The following is a 23108-nucleotide window of genomic DNA, read 5'->3' on the forward strand; positions in this document are numbered from 1 at the left end:
AGTAACTTATCGGGGTTAACTTAAAAGTTTGCCCTTCTACCAAAAAAATTTCGATAAAAACTTGATAATCTCATTAGAAACAATACATGAAATTTTGTAAAGCGGAAAGATTTTTCGAAACAAAGTATAATGAGAATGGACGGAAAAAAAATTTAAGGCCAGGGTTGTTGCACTCGGAAATACTTTAAGGCGTGGAATTGATTTCGAACAAATCACCACTTGTTCAGAAGAAAACTGCAAGGATGCTGTTTGCCATTACCACTGAGATGAGTTGGTTGATACATCAAATGGAGATCACTGCTGCATATTTATCTGCTCATTTGAAAGAAACGATATTCATGGAAATTCCAGAGGGATTCAATAGTGTACAAAATATATTGATGAAGAAATTTCAAACTAAAGTTTTGAAATATAGAAAAGAAAACGAGTTTGTTTGTAAACTGAATGAAAGTATATATGGATTACATCAGTCGGGATTGATGTGGAATAAAACAATAGATAATTTCATCAAAAGCCAAGGTTCAGAAAGATCTATTGCTGATCCATGCGTTGATTTCAAAAGTAACGAAGAAGTTATAATCACCATTTACGTAGATGATATACTGATTTTTGAAATCAGACATGGAATAAACAAATTAAAGTTCAGTTTCAAACAAAATTTTGATACCAAAGACTTGAAGGAAGTGAGAAGTATTTTATCAGTCATAGTTACGAGAGCTGAATAAAAAAAGATTAGACCAGTCATTATATCCATCGAACTTTTGAGAAAAATAAAGATGTTGGAAGCGAAGAAGGTATCGACTCCTCTACCCGTAGGAGAAAAATTTGAAATTGATGACGATGAAACTTTGACTGGAGAAGATGAAAAATCATATCAGATAATTGTTGGAAGTGTTTTATATTTGACGGTTTCGACAAGACTGGATTTAGCATTTATCACTAAATTTATGAGTCATTTCAATCATAGGCCCTCAAGCACCATTGGAATGGTATGAAACATATTCTTCGATATCTGAATGGGACAAAAAACTATGGATTAGAATATTCCAAAACTGGAAAAATTATTATGGAAGCCTGAAGTGACAAAGATTGGGGATCTAATGAAACAGACAGAAAGTCCTACAGTAGCTAGTTTTTCAAAATTGGAGGAGGAGCTGTGAGTTAGTCCAGCCGTAAAGCAACACTGTGTTGCACTGAGTACTGTAGAATCAGAATTTATCGCCTAGAGCGAAACAGCCAAAGAACTGATTTTGAAGAAATTGGCTCATGAAATATCCAAGGAACAATTTTTTTAGGATTGTTTTTCTATTTTTATCGACAATCAAGGTGCCAATAAACTCGCCGAAAACAATATAATTTTCGAAAGGTCGAAACACATTGATTTGTGTATGTTTCACATCAGATATTTGGTAGAAGAAAAAACAAAATAGTTTTGAAATATTTTTGGGAAAGAAAGTTCTTGGTTCTCTACTACTCCATCTTGATACAAAAGAATGTGGGAATCTTCCAAAGAAAGGAAGGAAGTAATCAATTTGAAAATGAGTAACTCTATACATGGATGTGTAGATCATGCAAAGAAGCAACTTTCAGACACAAACTGGAAGAAAGCCCTCCTAAAACATCCACTTTCAAATAAACATTGAATTACACAAAAGAAAAAATTCTTTCGGAACAAATACTTTCACATGAACACTGAATTATACAGAAGATACTTTTCTCTACTCAGCTTGTATTCCAAACAATCGTTATGGAATGAAATTCAGATATCATTCATAAATATGAAATTCGAATAAGGAACACCTATCTGCATTCACATATATTATATACATGACGATACTAATTTACAACTCTCTGCCGGAGATCTATTGGATAGATGTGAACAGAGTAAATTCGTTGAAATTATGAGCACAAATGCACATCGAACAGTAGTTACTGACGATGGCACCTGTGTAGTAGTATTTTCTTTCCTTGTTTTGTCTTGTTTTAATATATTTTCTGAATTTATAATATATTTTGTCACAAATAAGCTATAGATCCCTATGACTTCCATAGCTCCTTGCCAATTTATTTTTTATTTCACTATATATGTAATTGGCATCAATGTATACGAAAATAAACATTACAATTATTACTCATATACGTATTACATACGTACATACGTACAAATGGGGCGATATCTTTCAAGATTCGTTTCAGTTTCACTGTTTTTCACTGTTGATTTCTATAATGGAGCTGTTTTTTTTAACGAGTACAATCATCGCTTCTGTCATGTGATATTATTCTGCTTTTCTCTAATATCACGGGTACGTGAAAGATTTTCATTCCATAACTTCACTGCATTCGTTCCATTTCTTGGTGGCGAAATGATTTGTTATTCATTGTAATAATATTTGATGTTTCATTTCATATATATGTGATTGGCTATTTTCTGAGTGCCCACTGTGTCATAAAACGATCTTTCATATATATTGAATGTTAAATGCGGATAGAATATTGATTTGGAGCCTGAATAAAATTAGAGAATCAATATTTTTATAGGCATTCAACTTGCCCTTGGCTTACTGAGGAACTCAAAAGTGAAACTGGTATGGGAATGCCGCGAGCAACATAATTGAAAGCAATAGACTGACCTAATACCGGGTGTCAGGATACTCAAGAATCATAAGCTATGACAAAGCTCACGAAAGTGTCTGGACAGATATCATCAAATACACATTAAAGACCAGAACACTGAAGTATAACGAAGATCCAAAGTGAAAAAAATAATGAGACAGGCATATAAACAGATAATCCATAATAATTCTCATGCGCATTCGAAACATTAAACGTCTCAAAATACAGAAAACTATAATACAAATGGTCAGCGCCATTCTTTCCGATGGATTCTTCAATAACCAGCATTGAAGATAACTTCTTCTGTTCGAAGTTTTTTCAGAAAAATAATCAACTGTTTCTCACTGATTAGTTGAAGCTCTACTGTTAAGTTATCAGGTTGTTCAAAAATTCGTATGACATTCAGACACTCATTCGAATTGATCTAATTCATCAAAAGTTATCCGAAACTAGTAGATGATCTCAATGCGGAAAACCACACATTTCTCATCAGTTGCTCATACGAGCTTTCCTCTGAGTAATTGCAAGGGAGAAATAATGACTTAATTGATGAGGAACTGTTTTGCCAGCTCTATTCACAGTAATTATAAAGTAGCCAAAACGTTCATCTTATTCGAATGAATGATGCAATACATTCAAATTAGTTCTTGTAGGTGATAAACACTGCTTTGATGCTTATGGAGATGAGAATTTCAAATGGAATTACTGAACATATGCTATGTTTGAGTTTGAAAATACTGAAATAGTGTAGCTCACAGCAAACTAGTTTGAGACGGAGAGTTCCGTATTTCATGTAATTTCAGTTTGGTTTCTGTATTCTGAAGTGGTGAAATGAACGATTTTTGGAAAAGATCTATTTGTTTGATATAACTTCAAAACATATTTTTTCGATAATGAAAAATATTTGAATGGAAAAATCAATCAGCATTCCACTTCAGTAATCTCAAGTTTTAATGACTTTATTTCTGTGGGGCACGGAGTACAGTTTGAAATTGGTATTTAACACAATTCCAAGGAATATTTTTAATTTCACTTCCAATCGATTTCCAAATTAAAATTTTATGATTCTGAAGACAAACTCAAATGATGAAGTTTTAATCATCAAAGTATCGCCTGATCGATCGAAGTATTATTTCGTTTTACGCTAGTGTTTCTTGACAGTTCTAAACAGATCAGTTTAGTGTTGATCAAGTACAATAACTCAAAATGAAAAATGAACAAAAAATCAGTTTGAAATCTTTTCCTGAACAGGTTTATTTTCCATCCAATATCCATTAATGCAAAATAGTTTTTAATGAAATCTCTGATAGGATTATCAGCCAGTTGATTGTTTACGTAATAAAACAATACTTCTTGGTATAAAAACATGAAACTGTAATTTAACATAACGAAAATCGTCTCATTATTGAAATATGTGAAACATGGCTACGTTATAGAGCTACGTCGCATTGTGTGCAAGCTACAATAGATTTTTTGGCGTGCTTACATTTACATCTTACACATCTTCATGATGTTGAATTTGGTTAAAGGTGGTTGTCAAAACTGGTCAGTCAAACTGTATTCCTACCATTCACATGTTTTGTTTTATTTTTGTCAATAACCAACCAAAACTCAGTTTTTTTTTTAATTTAAGCCTCAACCACCAGGGGTTATTGGCTTCACAGTAATTTACATGATATGTTTTTATACTACATTGACTACAATAAGTGAATCAGAAGTAACTAGTTACTCATATTTTATGTAGAAAATAGATGTCTTTCAGAAATGTTGATAGTTTATTGTTTGACTGACCGTTCAGTAACACTTTTAGATCTTCTGTCATTTCATTTACTAATATCTTATCTGTGTATAGCGGGTACTTCACCAAAAAGTTTTTCACAGCTAAAATTGTTTCACAGATGTACCACATGGGGACTTCTTCTCTCTTAAGGAGATAACTATGAGTTAGGCGTGTGTGTCCAATTCGTAGTTTGGATAAGGTTGTTTGAATATTTCTCTTCTGTTGTAGATTGCTCCATGGTAGTACTGTTGATTTCTGAATGTGTGGCTTCGTCTGCCACTTGGATATTACGGCTTTCCTGATGCGGCTATAGTAAATGTCGGGGCAAGTAATTGTGCACTCTTGAAATTTTGTGGCATCCTTTACTAAACTATCGGCCTTCTCATTGCCCTCTATTCCGATATGTGAGGGAGCCCAAAGAACTTGGATTTGAATGTTGTTTTGATGAATATTTGATATTTCTGTTTCAAGCTTCATCAGAATCCGATGGCTAGGATAGAGTTGGTTCAATGAGGTTACTGCACTCAATGAGTCTGTTATTATTAGACATTGAGGGATGTTATGAAGATTCATGTAGTGCAACGCTTCAAGAGTTGCTGTCAATTCTGCAGTGTAGATAGAGGTTGACGATGGTAGTTTGACTTTTTCATTGAATTCAATTGTGGTGAAAGCGGCGCCAACGCCGTTATTGGAACAAGAGGCGTCTGTGAAGATGAGCTGATGGGTTCGAAATGGTTGTATAGTTTCTGTGAATAGTTTTTTGAGAATTGTGGGGTACATTTGGGATTTTTTGTGACTGTTTAAGGTAATGTTGGTTGAAGGAAGGCGGATGGTCCATGGAGGGGTATAATCGATTTCAGATAAATGAGCGGTTTTTGGGTATGGTCGAATTGAGGTTGGAGGAAATTCGATTCCGACGTTCGTAAAACGGAAAATCAGTTTTTCTTCGATGGTTGTAGATTTCTTGAAATCCTCTGGCATAAACATTTCTGTGCACTGGATTGTTGGGATAGGCTGAGATTTCAGAAGCGTACATCATCGCTAAATATTTTCGGCGCTCCGCTAATGTAGGCCAGTTATTTTAGGGGGTTTGCCTAGGAAAGTTGACATACCCAGCTGTGAATTTTTATAAACTTTGTATTTCGGCATCATAAAAGTATTCTCAGAATTCACATATGATTCGACGGTTGCAACTTCAAAAATTGGGGGTCGAAAATGAAGAAAAAACGACTTTTTGCACGTTTTTTGCCAATATCTCGTTTCCAATGGGTTTTATGCTAATTGTATCCATAAATAATCAATATTGTAGAAAATTGAATTCTCTACAACTTTTGTTTCAAAAATGTTTTCATATGCTGAATCGTTTTTGAGCTCATTTAAGGTTTATAAATTATCACTTAATGAATAATTATGAATAATTTCAATTTTTTATCAACAAATACATTATATTTATTTTTTTTTCCAATAAATATTTGTAGAGGGAAAAATTTATATTACATCATAATTTAAATTTATTCTATAGTAATCATTCTTCAATAAATAAAAATGAATGGAAAATAAATAAAATTTCAAATAATATTTCTATTAAAAACCTCATTTGATACATTTGTGAATGTTAAAATTAAAAAAACATATGAAATAATTGAAAGAATAATGATTTTCAATTACAATTTTCTTCTTCTTCATCGTCGTCGTCTTCTCGCAGCTGTGAACATTCAAGGGCGTTATCATATTCATTTTCATCTTCACCCAGATTCGCTTCAAATTCTCCCATGATTTCTGGATCATAGGACCTATTTCCGTTAACATCGGTCTCATATGGTACAGCATTGAGAAAAGCTTGCCCATTACACTGGCCACAAGCTAAAGAGCATTGCAACCCCGCTTTCCTGCATCCACATTTCAAACCACAACCACTTTTGCAGTTACAGAATATCATATTGAGTAACTCATCCAAAACAGGTGGTAAAATGGTCATGATAGGTTCTAGCAATTCGTTACGCATTGTTCAACCCCATTCCTGGGGTTCCAAATCATGTCCTAACTAAGTTCGAACTTGGCAATAAAAACGATTAAAATGTTGGTTAGCTGCTCCACTTGTTGGTGTGATATTTGATAACTGCACAGGATTATTGAGCTTTGTTAGCTTGACATATTGTGCATAACGAAGATGATCGATAGTATCTACAGACTTTGGAGCATTATGAACAGCTAATAAAGTTTGCAATCCACTATCAAATATGCTTTGAACTGGTCAGTTTTCTTATTCAAATGCTGCGGCAAGTACATCCAAATTGGATAGCTTCTCTAATATTTTTAAAAACGTTTTTTTCTTCGTTTTTTGAAGAGCGCAGAAGTCGTATCACAACCGCTTAAAGCATGAAGGAATAAGATGTGATTTTAAGAACTTGAATATTTGTCGAAACTCTTAGAGGAGTATATTTCCGTTTTCACATTTGCTTTGCCAACTTTTTTAAAGAAAATTCCTTTTTCAAGAAGAAACGCTGCTAGGTATGAATTTTTAAGTTATGAAAGAACTTCAGAGTTCAGAAATTTTGAACAAGATATACTAAATTATTTTCTACTTTAAATGCAATTACCATAAAAGAGAATATAATTAAAATGTAATTAAAGTATATCCCTCAATGACTTTTTGAAATACACGAATAAATTGCATTATTGAATTCATAGGTCGATTCATTAATGAAAAAAAATATTCCAATATAATGTACTTGGTAATAAAAATGAGCTGATTTCAATCGGAGCAACAGTTGATTTCAAATAATATTTAATCCGCGCTCGCGCTGCCCTCTATCTCAAAAAAGATTCAACGTATGAAAAAATATTTGAAACAAAAGTTGTAGAGAATTCAATTCTCTACAATATTGATTGGGCATACAATTAGCATAAAATTCATTGGAAACGAGATATTGGCAAAAAACCTGCAAAAAGTAGTTTTTTTTACTTTTGACCCCCCAATTTTTGAAGTTGCGGCCGTCGAATCATATGTGGATTTTGATAATACTTGTATGATGCCATAATACAAAATTTATACAAATTTACAGCTGGGTGTGTAAACTTTTCGAAATACAGGCCTAAATCGACCTAAAATGACTGGACAAATGGTGTTCTCCTGCTAGGCAAAGAATGCTCTCGATCGGACTTGTACAGTATGCTCCCAGTGCTATTCTCATAGCTGTATTATGAATTGTTACTGGCGGAATCATAAATTATAGATCCTCAATCTAATTTGGATTTGATCAACGTTTTGTAAATCTGATTTAAAGTGAAAAATTCTGCTCCCCATTCTGTGTGGGAGACGTATTTCATTATACTAACATCGGCTTGACATGAGAGACGGAGATTGCTGATGTGTGATTTCCATGGAAGCTTGCGATCGAAAGTCATTCCTAAGAAGCGTTTCTCCTCTATGTATTCAAGAGGGATACTATTCAGTTTCAGAACAGGGTGGACGTAATTTTTTTTTAGAAAAATGGATGAATTTGGTTTTCTCGATTGGGAATTGGCGTCCAGTTTCCTTGCTCCATAGCTCGATATTGTCCAGTGCTTTTTGAAGAAGGTTACGAATTGATGATACATTTTTTCCCCTTGCATATACTACCAAATCATCGGCATAGAGCATTGCTTTGACTAGTAGTTGACATTTTTGTATTAGTTCATTTATGGCATTTAGGGAAAGTGTTGCACTCAGATTGGAGCCTTGAGGAGTTCTGTTTTGTTGTACTTTTGGTTTGGATGAATTTCCATCAATACGGACTAGAACAATTCGGGTTTTGAGAAAATTGTTTATGGATCTTGATATATTGCCATTAATGTGCCATTTTTCAAGGGTCCTCAGTATATTGTCACGCCATGCAGTATCAAATGCCTTGGTGATATCAAAAAATATTGCAATGCATTTTGTTTACAAGAAAATGCTTCGTGAATCTCGAATTCCAAAGATATTAAGTTATCTAGAGTGAAACAATATTTCCGGAATCCTCATTGCTCTGGTGCTAATACATTTTGTTTCTTCAAAATGATTGATGATTTTCTCCATGATTTTGCACATACTACAGTTTGATGAGATTGGTCTGTATGTTTCAGGAGAGTGTCTAGATTTTCCATGTTTAGGTATCGGAATGATAATTGATTTGTGCCATAGTTCTGGAAATGAATCTATTTGCCATATAATCTAATATATAAAAATGGATGTTTGTTGGTTGGTAAGTGATAAACTTCTACATCGCTCAACCGATCGTGATGAAACTTGACATGTATAAGTAATTTTCAATAGAGAAGGTTTTTAGGCTATCAATTTTTCTGTAACTTGCCACTAGATGGCGCTGTAGAACAATTTTTTGAAAGCACTGTTCTATAACGCTGCGCACGCCTAGGTTCGTTGATTCTGATTCTGTCAAAACATTGAAACAGCAGCGATACAGCAACATAGTACTAGTATTGTATAAATTCAATAGTATTTTTTTGCCGCTGTTGGTTAGACTCTCAATGAAGATGACTGGAGTATCATCGGGCTCAGGGGAGGTATTTTTGGTGTTGTTCAATGCGTCGACTATTTTGTCCATCGTTAATGGTAGGTTGAGAGGGAGGGAATATCTATAAATTGTATACCTTCGTTTTCAGTGACGTATTTATTCTCAAGAAAATCAGTTCACAAAAGCTCTTGAAAAAATTAGGAGAACATAGATTCAAAGGCACCGGAACAGTGGGGGAAAATAGACATAGTAAATATAGACTAGTGGATATTTCTACTATGAAAAAACTGGCAAGGGGAGCAATGTGCAGTGCATATGATGATGATAATGATATTGTAGGAGTTCGCTGGAATGACAACAGTGTTGTTACATTACTCTCTAATGAGTTTGGACTTTATCCAATTACAACATGTAAGAGATATTCGGTTATTGAGAAAGCTAAAACAGATATTCCTCAACCTAATGTGGTGAACAAGTACAACATATTTATGGGCGGCGTTGATCAACTTGATAACCACGTTTTGAATTACCGAATATCCTTCAGGGAAAAGAAATGGTACATACCCATAATATTTTGGTTAATTGATGTGAGTATCACCAACGCTTGGCTCTTAGCTCGGGGGTATGGCTATAAAGGTGATAACCTCTTATTCCGACGAAATGTTGTTCAGTCTTTGCTGCTGAAATATGAAACAAAAAATATTACACCGGGACCAAAAAGAGCGTATATAAGGAACCCCACGATAACAAACGGAAGGCATATTATCCTCACCCAACAAAACAGAAGAAGATACCAAGGTTGTAAAAACAAAACTACGGAATGTTGCGAAAGCTGTGACGTTCCCCTGCATGACAAATGTTTCGAGACATACCACACTCACTAAGTTCATTAGTTTTCTGCTGAAAGAATTGTATTCAATGTTTTTTATTCGTGAAATACATGATTAGCAAGTCTGAATATGTTTATGTTTCATATATGTTGATTGCTCAAGGGGTCGTTAATGACCCATATCAAAGCTCGGCTACTATTGTAATTTTTTTTTCATTTTTTTGTGTCTATTTGTATCATCTATATACCCTTCTCTTAATAAAATTGGGAACAATTCACAAAAAATAATTCTGGGCATTAATGGGTTAAGTTCTGAAGTGAATTTTCGTCAAGATTTTCGTCGACTTTTTTGAATATGTAGCGGGATTTTGCACGAAGTCTCTTGTACTCTATTTGATTTTCTATAGTTCCTGTTTTCTATATTTCAAATGCTTTTTTAGCTTGTTTCAGTGCGTTATTACAGTCATCATTTCACCAGGGTATGGCAGGCCGTTTTCTATTATATGATGTTTTTCCAACAGCTTGTTCTGCGCTTTGTATTATTATGTTTGAAAATTCTTTAACAAAATTGTTTACATTAGTGAATTTCAGATGATCAAATCTTTTTTATTTTTCGTGCTGAATACAATACCCAATTAGCCTCCCTCAAACGCCATTTTGAACTTGCAATATGAGGATCTGTGTAAGCAGTATTGCTGATAAGTATAGGAACGTGGTCACTATATATATATATATATATATATATATATATATATATATATATATATATATATATATGAAGTGGATACTCTTAGCGACTGGAGAAATGACATTTGTCATACATGTGAAGGTATGATATTTGTCAAACCCATAAAAAATTCCTATACATGTACAACTTTCTCGTCAATTTAATGTTCAATTTATTTTTTTTCGCTCATTTTTACCGCCTTGAAGAAGCTTCACGGTAAAAGCGAAAGCTTGGAAAAGTAAAGCAGAGTTTGATTTTTGATTTTTCGACTGAGAGACCCTGTTATTATATATATATATATATATATATATATATATATATATATATATATATATATATATATATATATATATATATATATATATATATATATATATATATATATATATATATATATATATATATATATATATATATATATATAGACATAATTTTTAGACATTGAACTGTAATTTTTCGTCCTCATACATTTAAGTTCTGAACTGTTGACTTTTCTTGTAGATTATGTATGGTACTAGCCACAAATACATATTTTTTCCTCTGTTTTTATATTCATTCACCATAATGTTTCTGGTAGCATCACTATCCGATTCACTAGTTTGCAAATTTTTGTCGGATACTAGTTTGTCAGCAGAAAAATGTGTGTCTGTCAGATCTCATGGTCTCATTATTTTTCTGTCACCTCCACACACAAAAAAAAAATATAACAAATAATCAGTTTCAGACCATGCTAGAGCCTATATTTTATGCCACTTTTTATCGGCTTCATGAGCAGATAATCCTTCAGACTAGTTTCTTCTTCCAAAGCACCCATACTATATTTCTACTTGGAATGAATGCCTGGTGAAAACTTTTCTCTCAATTCGTAATCAGAGGTTTTACCTTGTACAACTTTCCGGCGTTTTATTTTCCCCCAGGCATATGCTGATTGTTACTAATATGCAAATGTCGTGAAATCTTTGGAAACCTCTCCGCAGGCACGATTCTCGATATCTTTTCCGAATGGAAATGTTTATCCGTTGACCAATAGAGACCCAAGTTTGGTAGATGGTTGAAACATGATCCAACGAAAAGTATATCATTTGAAAGGGCACAAAATTATTTTTCCAATGATACCTAAGATAAGAAAAACAACTACAACCCAGTACTTTGAAATGTGTGATTGACTTAGTAAGAATCCTATTTCAGCAAGTGCTGGAAATGTGACCCATTTGCTTCCATACAATAATACAGATTTTGTTCAAATCTATACCTAACATTCTGTAGCATATCAGGTGTTATACTTCTGCACTCTGCTGTAATTCGTTGGCGAAGATCTTCTATGGCAGTGGTCGGCAACCTCTTCAATGTGTTGAGCTACTTTGTTAATTTTGGAATAAACAGCGAGTTACCCACACGGAAGCCACGTAACGCAACGTACATGAAATAATCCACAGTTAATTTATCATTATATGTATTTATTTTAGTATTCAACTGGTAATACATAATACATAGGTACTAATAATAAACTAATAACAAAATAACCAATATTACTAGTACGTACTTGTTCATAGCTTAGCTGCATTCCTACCTATCAAACGAAGGTGTTTGAAAAATAAACACAAACTTTTATCCAGCCACAACGGCATGTCACGTATGATTTAAAAATAGTTAATAATAACAACTAAAAAGTAACGCACTATCATGAACATAAACATTGAAAAATAAAAAAGCACGTTCAATGAGAAGGCTGACACTCAGACTCATAGATAAATTTTTTAATGTTTGCAGTATAATTTGATGCAGCCATTCGAATACAATTATCCAAATGTTCATCTGTAAGTCGATTGCAATATCTGTTCTTAATAAACTTCATATTGGAAAAAGAAGATTCACACAAATAGGTTGAACTGAATAATGCTTTCACTTTCAAGGCAACACGGCATAGAACTGAATATTTGTCTTTACGTACAATAGGCCAGATACATTCAGTACTTGAGACTAACGATTTTAAGGCCAAATCATTTTGAAACTCAATGACTTCCATTTCTGTTGCAGCAATGTCTTCGCCAAAGTTCTGCATAACACAAGTTGCAAACTGTTGGATATCAATTTCCATGAAGGGTGAAACAACAAACTGCGCTACTAAAGCCATTTCATTGAAATTCTTAAAACGATTTTTGAAGTTATTCTTCAGGGTAGAAATTATTTCTACATGATATTTGTTGTCATAGGGTTCTAATGGATTATGAGATATTTTTTCTGAAAGAATAGGAAAATGCTTGGCATCGCTGTTATTTAGGTTTTGTTCCTAAAACTACAGCTTTTTGAAAAATGCTTTTATATCAGAAATCATTTCCGCTAGTTCTTTGTCTCTCTCCTGAAGCTGCAAATTGAGTTCGTTTAATTTATCTGTAATGTCCACGAGAAAACCAAAATCTCTAAGTCAGATTGAATTTTCTAGCTCCGGAGTCGGTTCATCGCGTTGTTTGAAAAATTGAACTGTGCCAGATAGGACATCATTAAAACGTTTCAGCACTCGTCCTCTACTTAACCATCGGACTTCAGAGTGAAGGAGTAGGTCCCCGTATTGACAGTCAACTTCATCGGCCAAGGTTCTGAATAATCTTCTTTGTAATGCTTGAGCTCTAATCTTGTTCACATTTTTTACCACCAGTTTCATAACGTTGTTTAGTTTCAGGAAATTTCCACATGATGCTTGCTGATGGATAATGCAGTGGTAACAGAGAAATTGCGGAAAAGTTTCATCTTTACGACATAACGCCACCAGACCCTTATCACAACCCACCATAGCTGGAGCGCCATCGGTTGTCAAGCCTACCATTTTCGATATTGGAATTTTCTCGGAAGAAATAATATTTTTCAAATGAGAAAACAACTCATGTCCAGTAGTGTGTCCTTTCAGTGGAATGAACTTCAAAAGATCTTCTTTAATCGTAAAATCATCAAAAACCATCCTGACGAACACGGCCATCTCGGCAGTGTCAACGACATCTGTCGATTCATCCAGTTGAATTGAAAAATAAACACAGTTATCCAAGTCAGTTCTTAACTGTAAAAAAATATCATTGCTCATTACTTCTACACGTCTCATCACTGTATTAGCAGAAAGTTGCATAGATTTTATAGCTGACACTATCTCATCTTTTCTAAAGTTGGCAAATAACGAAACAGCTGCTTCTGAAAACGCCTGTTTTATCATTTCCTCATCTTCATAAAGTTTCCTTTTTTGTGCAATTATCTGGGACACACGGTACGATGCTTCAGTTGCAGCCTTATTTTTGTCGACTGTTCTCAAAAACATTGATTGTTGTCCAAATAACTGCTTTTTTAACTGTTTCAGTTTCTCCTTTCTGGCGGCAGAATGTAGTGGAAATGATTTTTCAAAATTAAAATGTACAGTTTTATGATGTTTCTCAATATTTCCTTTTTTAGCGGAGACCGAAGTATTACATAACAAACACAAATTTTTATCTTTAACTTCTGTAAAAAAGTATTGTTCTTCCCATTCCGAATGAAAGTGGTATGTCTTTACCTTCTTATAACTGCTTGCCATAATATTATTTTTGTTGTTCTCTACTAATCAAACCGCTGGATGTTGGTTACGCATTCAGTTTTAAACTAAGCGCAATGTCGCCGCGCCGTGCGTATTTATCCCGTTCAAAGCAATCCAGATCGTTCTCGAACACTAACGCGCTGGTCCGGCTAGTCGGTTCTAGCCGATTCTAGCTTGATGGCGTCAGCGGCAGATCACTCACCGCAACTTTACCGCCGTTTATGTTTAATATTATGACAATTAGATTTTTTTGTGGAATTTTCGGAAGCTTCTCTGATTTTTGCAGTTTGTATTTTCTAAATTAAAATTGTTGTGAAAGCTACCAGAATTGCCTCCGCGAGCTACCGGTAGCTCGCGATCGACAGGTTGGCGACCACTGTTCTATGGACTCAGGCTGCGTAGCAAAACATTTATTTTTCAAATGTCCCCGAAGGAAAAAGTCTAAAGGCGATAAATCAGGCGACCTGGCAGGCCATTCGATGGGGCGTCTCCTTCCAATCCACCGTCCAGGAAACCGGTCATGTAAAAACTCTCTTATTGGAGCAACATAGTGAGGAGGTGCTCCATCTTGCTGGAAATGAAGCCGATCTACATTATGATTTTGGTCATTTTCAATTATTTCTGTTATGAGAGGATCAATTGTATCTTCAAGCATGTTCAGGTAGACCTCACCAGTTAAATTCCCAGGAATAAAAAGTGGCCCTACGATATGACTACCTAATATGCCACACTAGACATTGATTTTTTGAGGGTATGGACCGCTCGGAATTAGTGTGGGTTACTGTCATCCCAGTAACGGCAATTATGCCTATTCACAGCTCCATTCAAAAAAATGTTCTCCCATCTTCTATCAGGATCATCTTCATTGAGTTCCTGTACTAATTTAATTATGTACGGATGAAATTTATAGGCTTTTAATATCCGTATTATGGACGAACGGAAGACACCCGAGGCTACAGGAAGCTGACGGGTACTTTGAGTATGATACAATTCAACATGTCCCAAACCAGCGACTTCCACTGCTTCATTTCTGATCGGTTTCCGTGGCTGGTGTTTCACATTACAGACAGATCCGGTATCGACAAACTTTTGGACTAACTTGGCAACGTACGAATCATTCACATTTTTCCCGGGATGACTGTTACTGAAGAGGCGAGCAGTAAGTCTAGCACAACTTTTATGCTAATAATAAAGTTCAACACTTTCAACTCGTTCAGCAATGGAATAAACGATTTTCACAGTACAGTTGAAATAATTTCAAAAGCAACCGAACTGAATCAATGAACGTTTGCCTAAATTTTTTTTGTACACTCATTGCTGTTGTTATTTTAACCAAAAAACGCATGAGAGAAATTGAGGAATGTAGTAGTGATAGAAATGCCGTTTTTTTCCGCATTTTCATTAACAACAAAAATATCGAGTAAATGTTCTTGCTTTTTTTTATAACTATTCAAGTAAATACAACAAATTAGGTATCATTGGAAAGAGAATTATGTGTCTTTTCAAATGATATATCACTCGACCCCACTTTCCATTTGAAATTTCAGGGTTGTTACTCACACTCGCTAGGGGGTTGAAGGCACAGTTAGAAAAATACATCTAAAATGTTTTGGGAAAAAAAAGTTTTTGGCTTTCTACTACTCCATCTGATACAAAAAATGGATGCGAGAATCTTCCAAAGAAAAGAAGGATTAATCAATTTGAAAATAAGTAACTCTATACATGGATGTGTAGATCATGCAAAGAAGTAACTTTCAGACACAAACTGAAAGAAAGTCCTCCTGAAACAGCTACTTTCATATAAACATTGAATTACATGAAAGAAAAAATTCTTTCGAAACAAATACTTCTATATGAACACTGAATTATACAGAAGATACTTTTCTCTATTCAGTTTGTATATCAAACATTCGTGGAGGAATAAGAATCAGATATCATTCACATGAGTTCTACTTTGAATGAATGGTAATAAATTGTACTCACATGGAACACTGTCACCCTAACTGGTATACACGTGTTTCGCCTTAAGACATTTGCCCTAAGGCTCTTCAGTACCAAATTGAATTCCTCATGGCTGGGATTAAATCAAATAGGTGAATGAATGTCATTACGATGTCATCGATGACATAAGCAGATCAAGCTTATTCCGTGACATTCAAAATCGTAATTCATGAATGAAGTGTGTGTATTTTCTATAATGTTATTCAATTTGGTACTGAAGAGCCTTAGAGCAAGTGTCTTAAGGCGAAACACGTGTATACCAGTTAGGGTGACAGTGTTCCATGTGAGTACAATTTATTACCATTCATTCAAAGTAGAACTCATGTGAATGATATCTGATTCTTATTCCTCCACGAATGTTTGATATACAAACCGAATAGAGAAAAGTATCTTCTGTATAATTCAGTGTTCATATAGAAGTATTTGTTTCGAAAGAATTTTTTCTTTCATGTAATTCAATGTTTATATGAAAGTAGCTGTTTCAGGAGGACTTTCTTTCAGTTTGTGTCTGAAAGTTACTTCTTTGCATGATCTACACATCCATGTATAGAGTTACTTATATTCAAATTGATTAATCCTTCCTTTCTTTGGAAGATTCTCTCATAAATTTTTTTGTATCAGATGGAGTAGTAGAAAGCCAAAAACTTTTTTTCCCAAAAAATTAATCACTCCTAAAAATATAACCCTTTCAAATCAAATAAGATTCCTCATGGCTGGGATTAAATCAAATAGGTGAATGAATGTCATTACGATGTCATCGATGACATAAGCAGATCAAGCTTATTCCGTGACATTCAAAATCGTAATTCATGAATGAAGTGTGTGTATTTTCTATAATGTTATTCAATTTGGTACTGAAAAGCCTTAGGGCAAGTGTCTTAAGGCGAAACACGTGTATACCAGTTAGGGTGACAGTGTTCCATGTGAGTACAATTTATTACCATTCATTCAAAGTAGAACTCATGTGAATGATATCTGATTCTTATTCCTCCACGAATGTTTGATATACAAACTGAATAGAGAAAAGTATCTTCTGTATAATTCAGTGTTCATATAGAAGTATTTGTTTCGAAATAATTTTTTCTTTCATGTAATTCAATGTTTATATGAAAGTAGCTGTTTCAGGAGGACTTTCTTTCAGTTCGTGTCTGAAAGTTACTTCTTTGCATGATCTACACATCCATGTATAGAGTTACTTATTTTCAAATTGATTAATCCTTCCTTTCTTTGGAAGATTCTCTCATCCATTTTTTTGTATCAGATGGAGTAGTAGAAAGCCAAAAACTTTTTTTCCTAAAAAATTAATCACTCCTAAAAATATAAACCTTTCAAATCATCTAAAATGTGTTCCCCTCGAAAGCAAAATTGACCTGTCCGAGCATTTTTGCGTTAAGTAACAAAAAAAGGAGAAAAACAAGGTGCATACTTTTCGTTGGACCACTCGATATAAAAATTAATATGTCAATCAGTGCACGCTTTTGTCTCATTCAGTGATGAATATGACATATTATCATTTTGTTGAGCATCAAGAATGAATTCCAAAAAAATATCGAGCCGTGACTGACTTTTTTCAATCGAACCCAACGATGGACAAATGTTACTGCTTCGAAAATATAATGTAAGGAAATACGATACCTTCGTCCAATGTTCACTGAATTGATCAGACAGTATATATATATATATATATATATATATATATATATATATATATATATATATTATTTTGTATTTATTTGTATTTATATCTTTTGGTAACCAAGTGTTGCCCATCCTTACACTTGGCTGCACCATACTGATGATGGGCCAAAAGCCCGAAACACGTGTCTATGGTTTGCCACTTTCATGAGTGCTATGTCCGATATTAACTTCTGTTTCTATATCAAGACACTCAATAACTTTCATATTTATATATATATATATATATATATATATATATATATATATATATATATATATATATATATATATATATATATATGATCAAGGAGTACTTATCTATTTCCAGCAGCTTGACTGCATTAACCTTTCTAGATTTCATATCATTTCTAGAAACATGTGGATTCGTTTTCCGATCGCATTTCAGGTTAGCTTCCCAAATTTCTGCTACCGCAGTTGTCGGTTGATTGGTCAAACTAAGATTCCTAGAAACCCTGGTGTAGGCAACGCTTAGATTTTGTTTTGAACTTTTTGAAGGAACCACCTGTTGCTTTCAACTATACTTACGAGAGTTTTCCCAAGATGGCGCTATTCTGAATTGTTCGAGTCCCCGCTGAGTCAGTCAAATTAATTATTATCTGTTATTGTCAAAAAGAATTTTCAACTTTTGGTATTTTGATATTTTTTGTCATCCCAATCTTTACATTGTTCGTATTTTTTATTATTGTTTTCGTTCGTTAGTTCTCAGTTATTTTAGTTTGGTTACATTTTTCAGTAGTAATAAGGAATAGTTTCATATAGTGTATAAGGATACTTTTCGTAAAATGTATCAGTGCCAGAGGTAAATGAAACATTTTATTATTACTGTCAGTCCACCAAGGATAAACTATGTTTGTATCAGCCTACACCAAAAACAAACTCAATATTTTGAATAATCCTTCACCCTTTCAAATCCACCTTTTGCTACTAGAGTGTCATCACTTTCTTAATCATAATATCAAATTGAAAATAAACATTCACTTATGCTTTTTTAAATTTTTTTTAAATACAACTTAATACCTAGTTGCAAGAAGAGTCTACTCATAGAGTCATAGATACCTACAGATGAATATTACAGTATGCAGATGATTTATTGCATTTCTACAAAATTATTATGAGAAGTAAGTAAGTTTACACTTACATAAAATTTAACATACATTTAAAATATCATGAAATTAATATCAGCATAAAATTTAAAACAAATGAAAAATTAAATCTATATCAACAATTATTAAATCATAGATTAAGTTAGAAAATCACTGACTGAGTAGGGCTCCATGTCAAACAAATAGTTCCCCAATCCTAACAGAATGTCGTATATTTTTGAAATCCTGTGGAAAATTATTGTAGAACTCGAGGGTGTTGTTGTATTGTGGACTTGTATAAATATTTTTTTTTATTGGGTGGTTAAAAGACTACTCATGTATGATGAGAAATCTAATGTTCTCTTAAATATATACTTGTAGTAATTGTTAGCATATAGCATTCCAAGCAACCAAATAGTATGCTCTTTTAACTTTACTTGTTCTCAATTGTGATTTGAATGGTTTTATTTGTGCATTGTACCTGATCAAAATCTGTAATTTATAGTATGAAAATAAGAGGAAACAGTGGATGGATGCTGTCAGGAAATATCTGCCTGATGATGCTTTCATTTGCTCAAAGCATTTTCTCATCCATTTCATTGGTGAGAAAAAGCTATTGAAGGGTGCCAAACCATCATGCATGTGAGTATTCAGTTTCTACAGCACTACCTATAAATCCTATCGAAGATTTGTATATTTTTTCAAGGTGCACTTATAGAGAAGTACTTAATTGTACAAATTTCAAGAAAACGTGCACCATTTCCAGAATCAGTTTTCTAATAATTTCTGTAGTTGGAAAGTATCTGTTGAATAAGGTATCAAAAGCAAATGTGATCACATACAAATCAAGAGAGAACACTTGGTGTTATCAAAATGATAAATATATAATTATTCATATATGAAATGATAAATAACCCCTTCTAGCTTTACCTATCTAGAAAGAAAAAGTTCTTTACAACCGGCTGTTCTCTAACGGTGACTCTCAGAAGTTCGCAGTTGGAAACAAACACTCTATGCCATTAATTTCTCTTGAAGATAAAAGATTGCTGTTTTTCGTTCAACTCAAGCATATCAATGTCCTTTTACAAATTTCATATAAGGCTCATAACGGACTTTAAGAAAGTTATTGATAAGATAATATGAGAAGAGATATTTATGTAACCATTATTTAATTAAATCATGTCACAAATTGTCCGAATGTGTGGAGTTTAGTTATAACATTTCATATTATTTTTCATTTCAATGATCGCAACTGCTGTTTTGTTCAATATTTTACATCATATTTTCCCTTGATACCTTTTTTAAAAATACATCATTATTCAATACGAGCTAATAGGTGCTAATATCATTCTATAAATAAAAGGTGATAGTGAAAGAAATGGGTAAAGTTGAAGAACATTTTCTACAAATGCCTGATTCACAGAAAATTAACTTCATCAACTTCACCCTGTATTTTCTGATATTTCATATTTGTCAATATCTGTGTAAGCGTACTGCTTACACATGGAAATAATAAATATGGTATCATTATTATAAACAGCCTCTTCTGAGAAAATAATCAAAAAGAGGTGTATCTTTTAGGATATTTCTTGGTTATAATAAAATGCCAGTAGAAATTTAAAAAGTTGTTATCGAACAAAGGATTATATTTAGGTATACATGCTAAGAATCGCACGTTAAAAGGTAAGATTTCGTTAATCCCTGTTCACACAAGTGAGGGCTTCTGAGGACTTCTGAGGGATGCCGTTCGTAGGGGAACGACAGCTGATTAACAGAAAAATCAATTTTAACAAATACCATTTTAGTTTTTTGTCCATGTTTATTTACAGGGATCTCAATTTATTCATTCGTATATATGTGAACCCCAATTTTTGTTTACAATAAATTATAAAACAAAGAAAGCTTGTACTGTAAACACTTATACTCTACTACTATAATTATTATAGACACATTTATGTGTGTTTAATGAACGACAATTAAAGTAATGAAAAACATTTACATGAGCAAAGAGTGAGATTCTTAAAAATATTTTCATTATTACAGAAGAAATTGATTTAATCAGAGTAGTTATTTTCAAGTCTCAACATTTCAGATAAAGGAGAATGATACCACTAGTTAGTTAGGTGATATGCTCTAATAAATAGCTTTATTTGTCTAATGGACCTCCGTGGAACGTTGGAAGTTATAAGGGAGAGAATTTCTGGACAATCAATGAAACCAGATATAAATTTGAATAGATAAACTAATGATTTAGTGTAACTTCGATTCTGAAATCTGCATGAAATATTTCTAAAATCGAATTGAATGTATGAACCCATCCTGCCTAATTTCGTAATAGTTAGTTTCCTGGTTTTGCCCTGATCATTTTCGGTAAAAATATTTGACTGTAACTGGGGCAATCATATTCAGTTGCGTTGATGAAGTAATCTTAGAGAATAAAGTTGATACTGAAATTAGTTTCAATGAATATCTCATGAAGAGTACTTCGTCAACGCCGCTGAAGGTGACTGTCGTAGTTGCAGTAGAAACGTTTGGAGTTTACCAAAGAAGACAACAGCAAAACCCAAAAACCAACCAAAACATTGAAGTCAGTCATGAAATCATACTACATGAGCTATTGAAAATTATTGATGAAGGATGCTGAAATTTTCCCAGATTCAAAGATCGATTTTCATTTTTTTATAACTGGTTTTATTTTTCAGTTTGCAGTTGGATTATCCAGTGGAAAAAACTCCGTTTGAAACATGAACAACTGAAATACTTGAATCCCTATATTTAGTTCTGTGATCAGTTTTTTCAAAGAATATTTGATAAAGCTTCTGCCATATATCTGATAAGGATTGTGTGATTATTTATATAGTTTGATTAATTTAATCAAATAACATTTATTGATCTAAATGTAAAACATGTTTTAGACAAGTAAATTGATGGATATATAGCCGTTACTACGTGGTAGAAGATCATCATGAAAAATTTAGATTTTAGACAAGTTCTATTGTGAACATGACGTGATAGTCATTTTTATAATAAAAATAGGTATTTTGATATTTTTTATTTCTCAGTGAAACCGCTCTGAACTTCCACTAAACGTTTTTCATAGTCCATCCTAGTCACACTCTGTCACAAAACATCCATTGGTAAATTCTAGCAGTATTCAACTAGAGAATATTCCTAACCCCATCTTGGTTTCAAATACTTGATGACATCCAGATTAAACCAAGATCATTTGGAGGTGATAATGTTCACATATCCATAACAATTCCAATGAACTTTGTTGATATCATTTTCAACACTTTTTGGGATGATGAGGGCTGCAGGTGGATGCTATACTCATCCCGAGTCAATTCAAGTTGGACAAATATTCCGCCTAATGTCCCTCTATTCTCTGATAAAACCGCCCAGGGAGAGTAATGTTAGTGGAGGAGAAATTATGAAATCCCTTCTTCATATTGGAGATCTCAAAGAAAAACAGCAAAAATTTATATTCTATATTGAAATAGAAGCGAATATCTCCGAAATTGAAGATGACTTCTCAGGTATTGATAAAGCTTTTGCTTATTTCTGTAGATATGTTGCAAAAAAAATAAAGGCAACACCAAATGTGGAGAATGTGTGGATTCGATATTGGGGAAGGGAAATGAAATATTCAATTCCCTCATAAGAAACAAGAGCAGAGGATTTTTAACAGTACCATCACGAAAAAATTAATAGCTTTCTTCACGATGTTGAAGCCACAATATCAGGTGTTTTTGAGAGGAAACTTAAAAAAAAATTGCTTTTTAGTAATTTTAATCAAATTGTCAAATTTTTCTCCCAAAAATATTGTATGTTGTGAACACCACAAGGAAGAATTGTCAAGAGAGGCACTAAGGGCATATTTGATATCTAGATAGAATATCTGCTGTGCTAAAGAGCATAATGTAAGAGCCCTCGAAAATCAAATTTCGAAAAATCTGAAAATATCTGTTGAGATGTGATACTCTCATCAGCTGTATGTTTTTTCAACTTTAATTGGATATTTTCAAAAAACTACCAGTATTATAATTGATGGTCACATTGTTTGAAAAAAAGAACTCTTTTACACACTCAATGTAAATGGTTGTAGTAAGCAATTAAAGTATATCAGAAGACATTTTGTATTTGTATTCTAAAAGAAAATAAACAATTTTCATGCAGTCTGCAGAAATTCAACCATGGTGTTCTCTGAACATTATGGCATTTTACTTTTCGTGGGAACCTGAATATAAAAAAAATCCCATCACAAGGAAACTGGAAATTAATTTACCACTGGTAAGGACATTAAATACCATTTCACCTCAGATTGAC

General features: G+C 33.3%; 1 protein-coding gene and 1 long non-coding RNA gene across 2 annotated transcripts in view; one reads left to right on the plus strand and one right to left on the minus strand.

Moving 5' to 3' along the window:
* Oct-TyrR (Octopamine-Tyramine receptor) overlaps positions 1 to 23108 on the minus strand; it is a 1115181-nt gene that overhangs the window by 1080985 nt on the left and 11088 nt on the right. The gene's annotated exons all lie outside the window — the stretch shown is intronic.
* Positions 17745 to 21827, plus strand: LOC141487447 (uncharacterized). Its single transcript, XR_012468392.1, has 2 exons — positions 17745 to 19424; positions 21485 to 21827. It is a non-coding gene; the product is annotated as an uncharacterized lncRNA (long non-coding RNA).

The sequence above is a fragment of the Leptinotarsa decemlineata genome, unplaced genomic scaffold (assembly GCF_025532065.1).
Source record: "Leptinotarsa decemlineata unplaced genomic scaffold, Ldec_3_MD MMD2_P_RNA_scaffold_2, whole genome shotgun sequence".
Classification (NCBI taxonomy): Eukaryota; Metazoa; Arthropoda; class Insecta; order Coleoptera; family Chrysomelidae; genus Leptinotarsa; species Leptinotarsa decemlineata.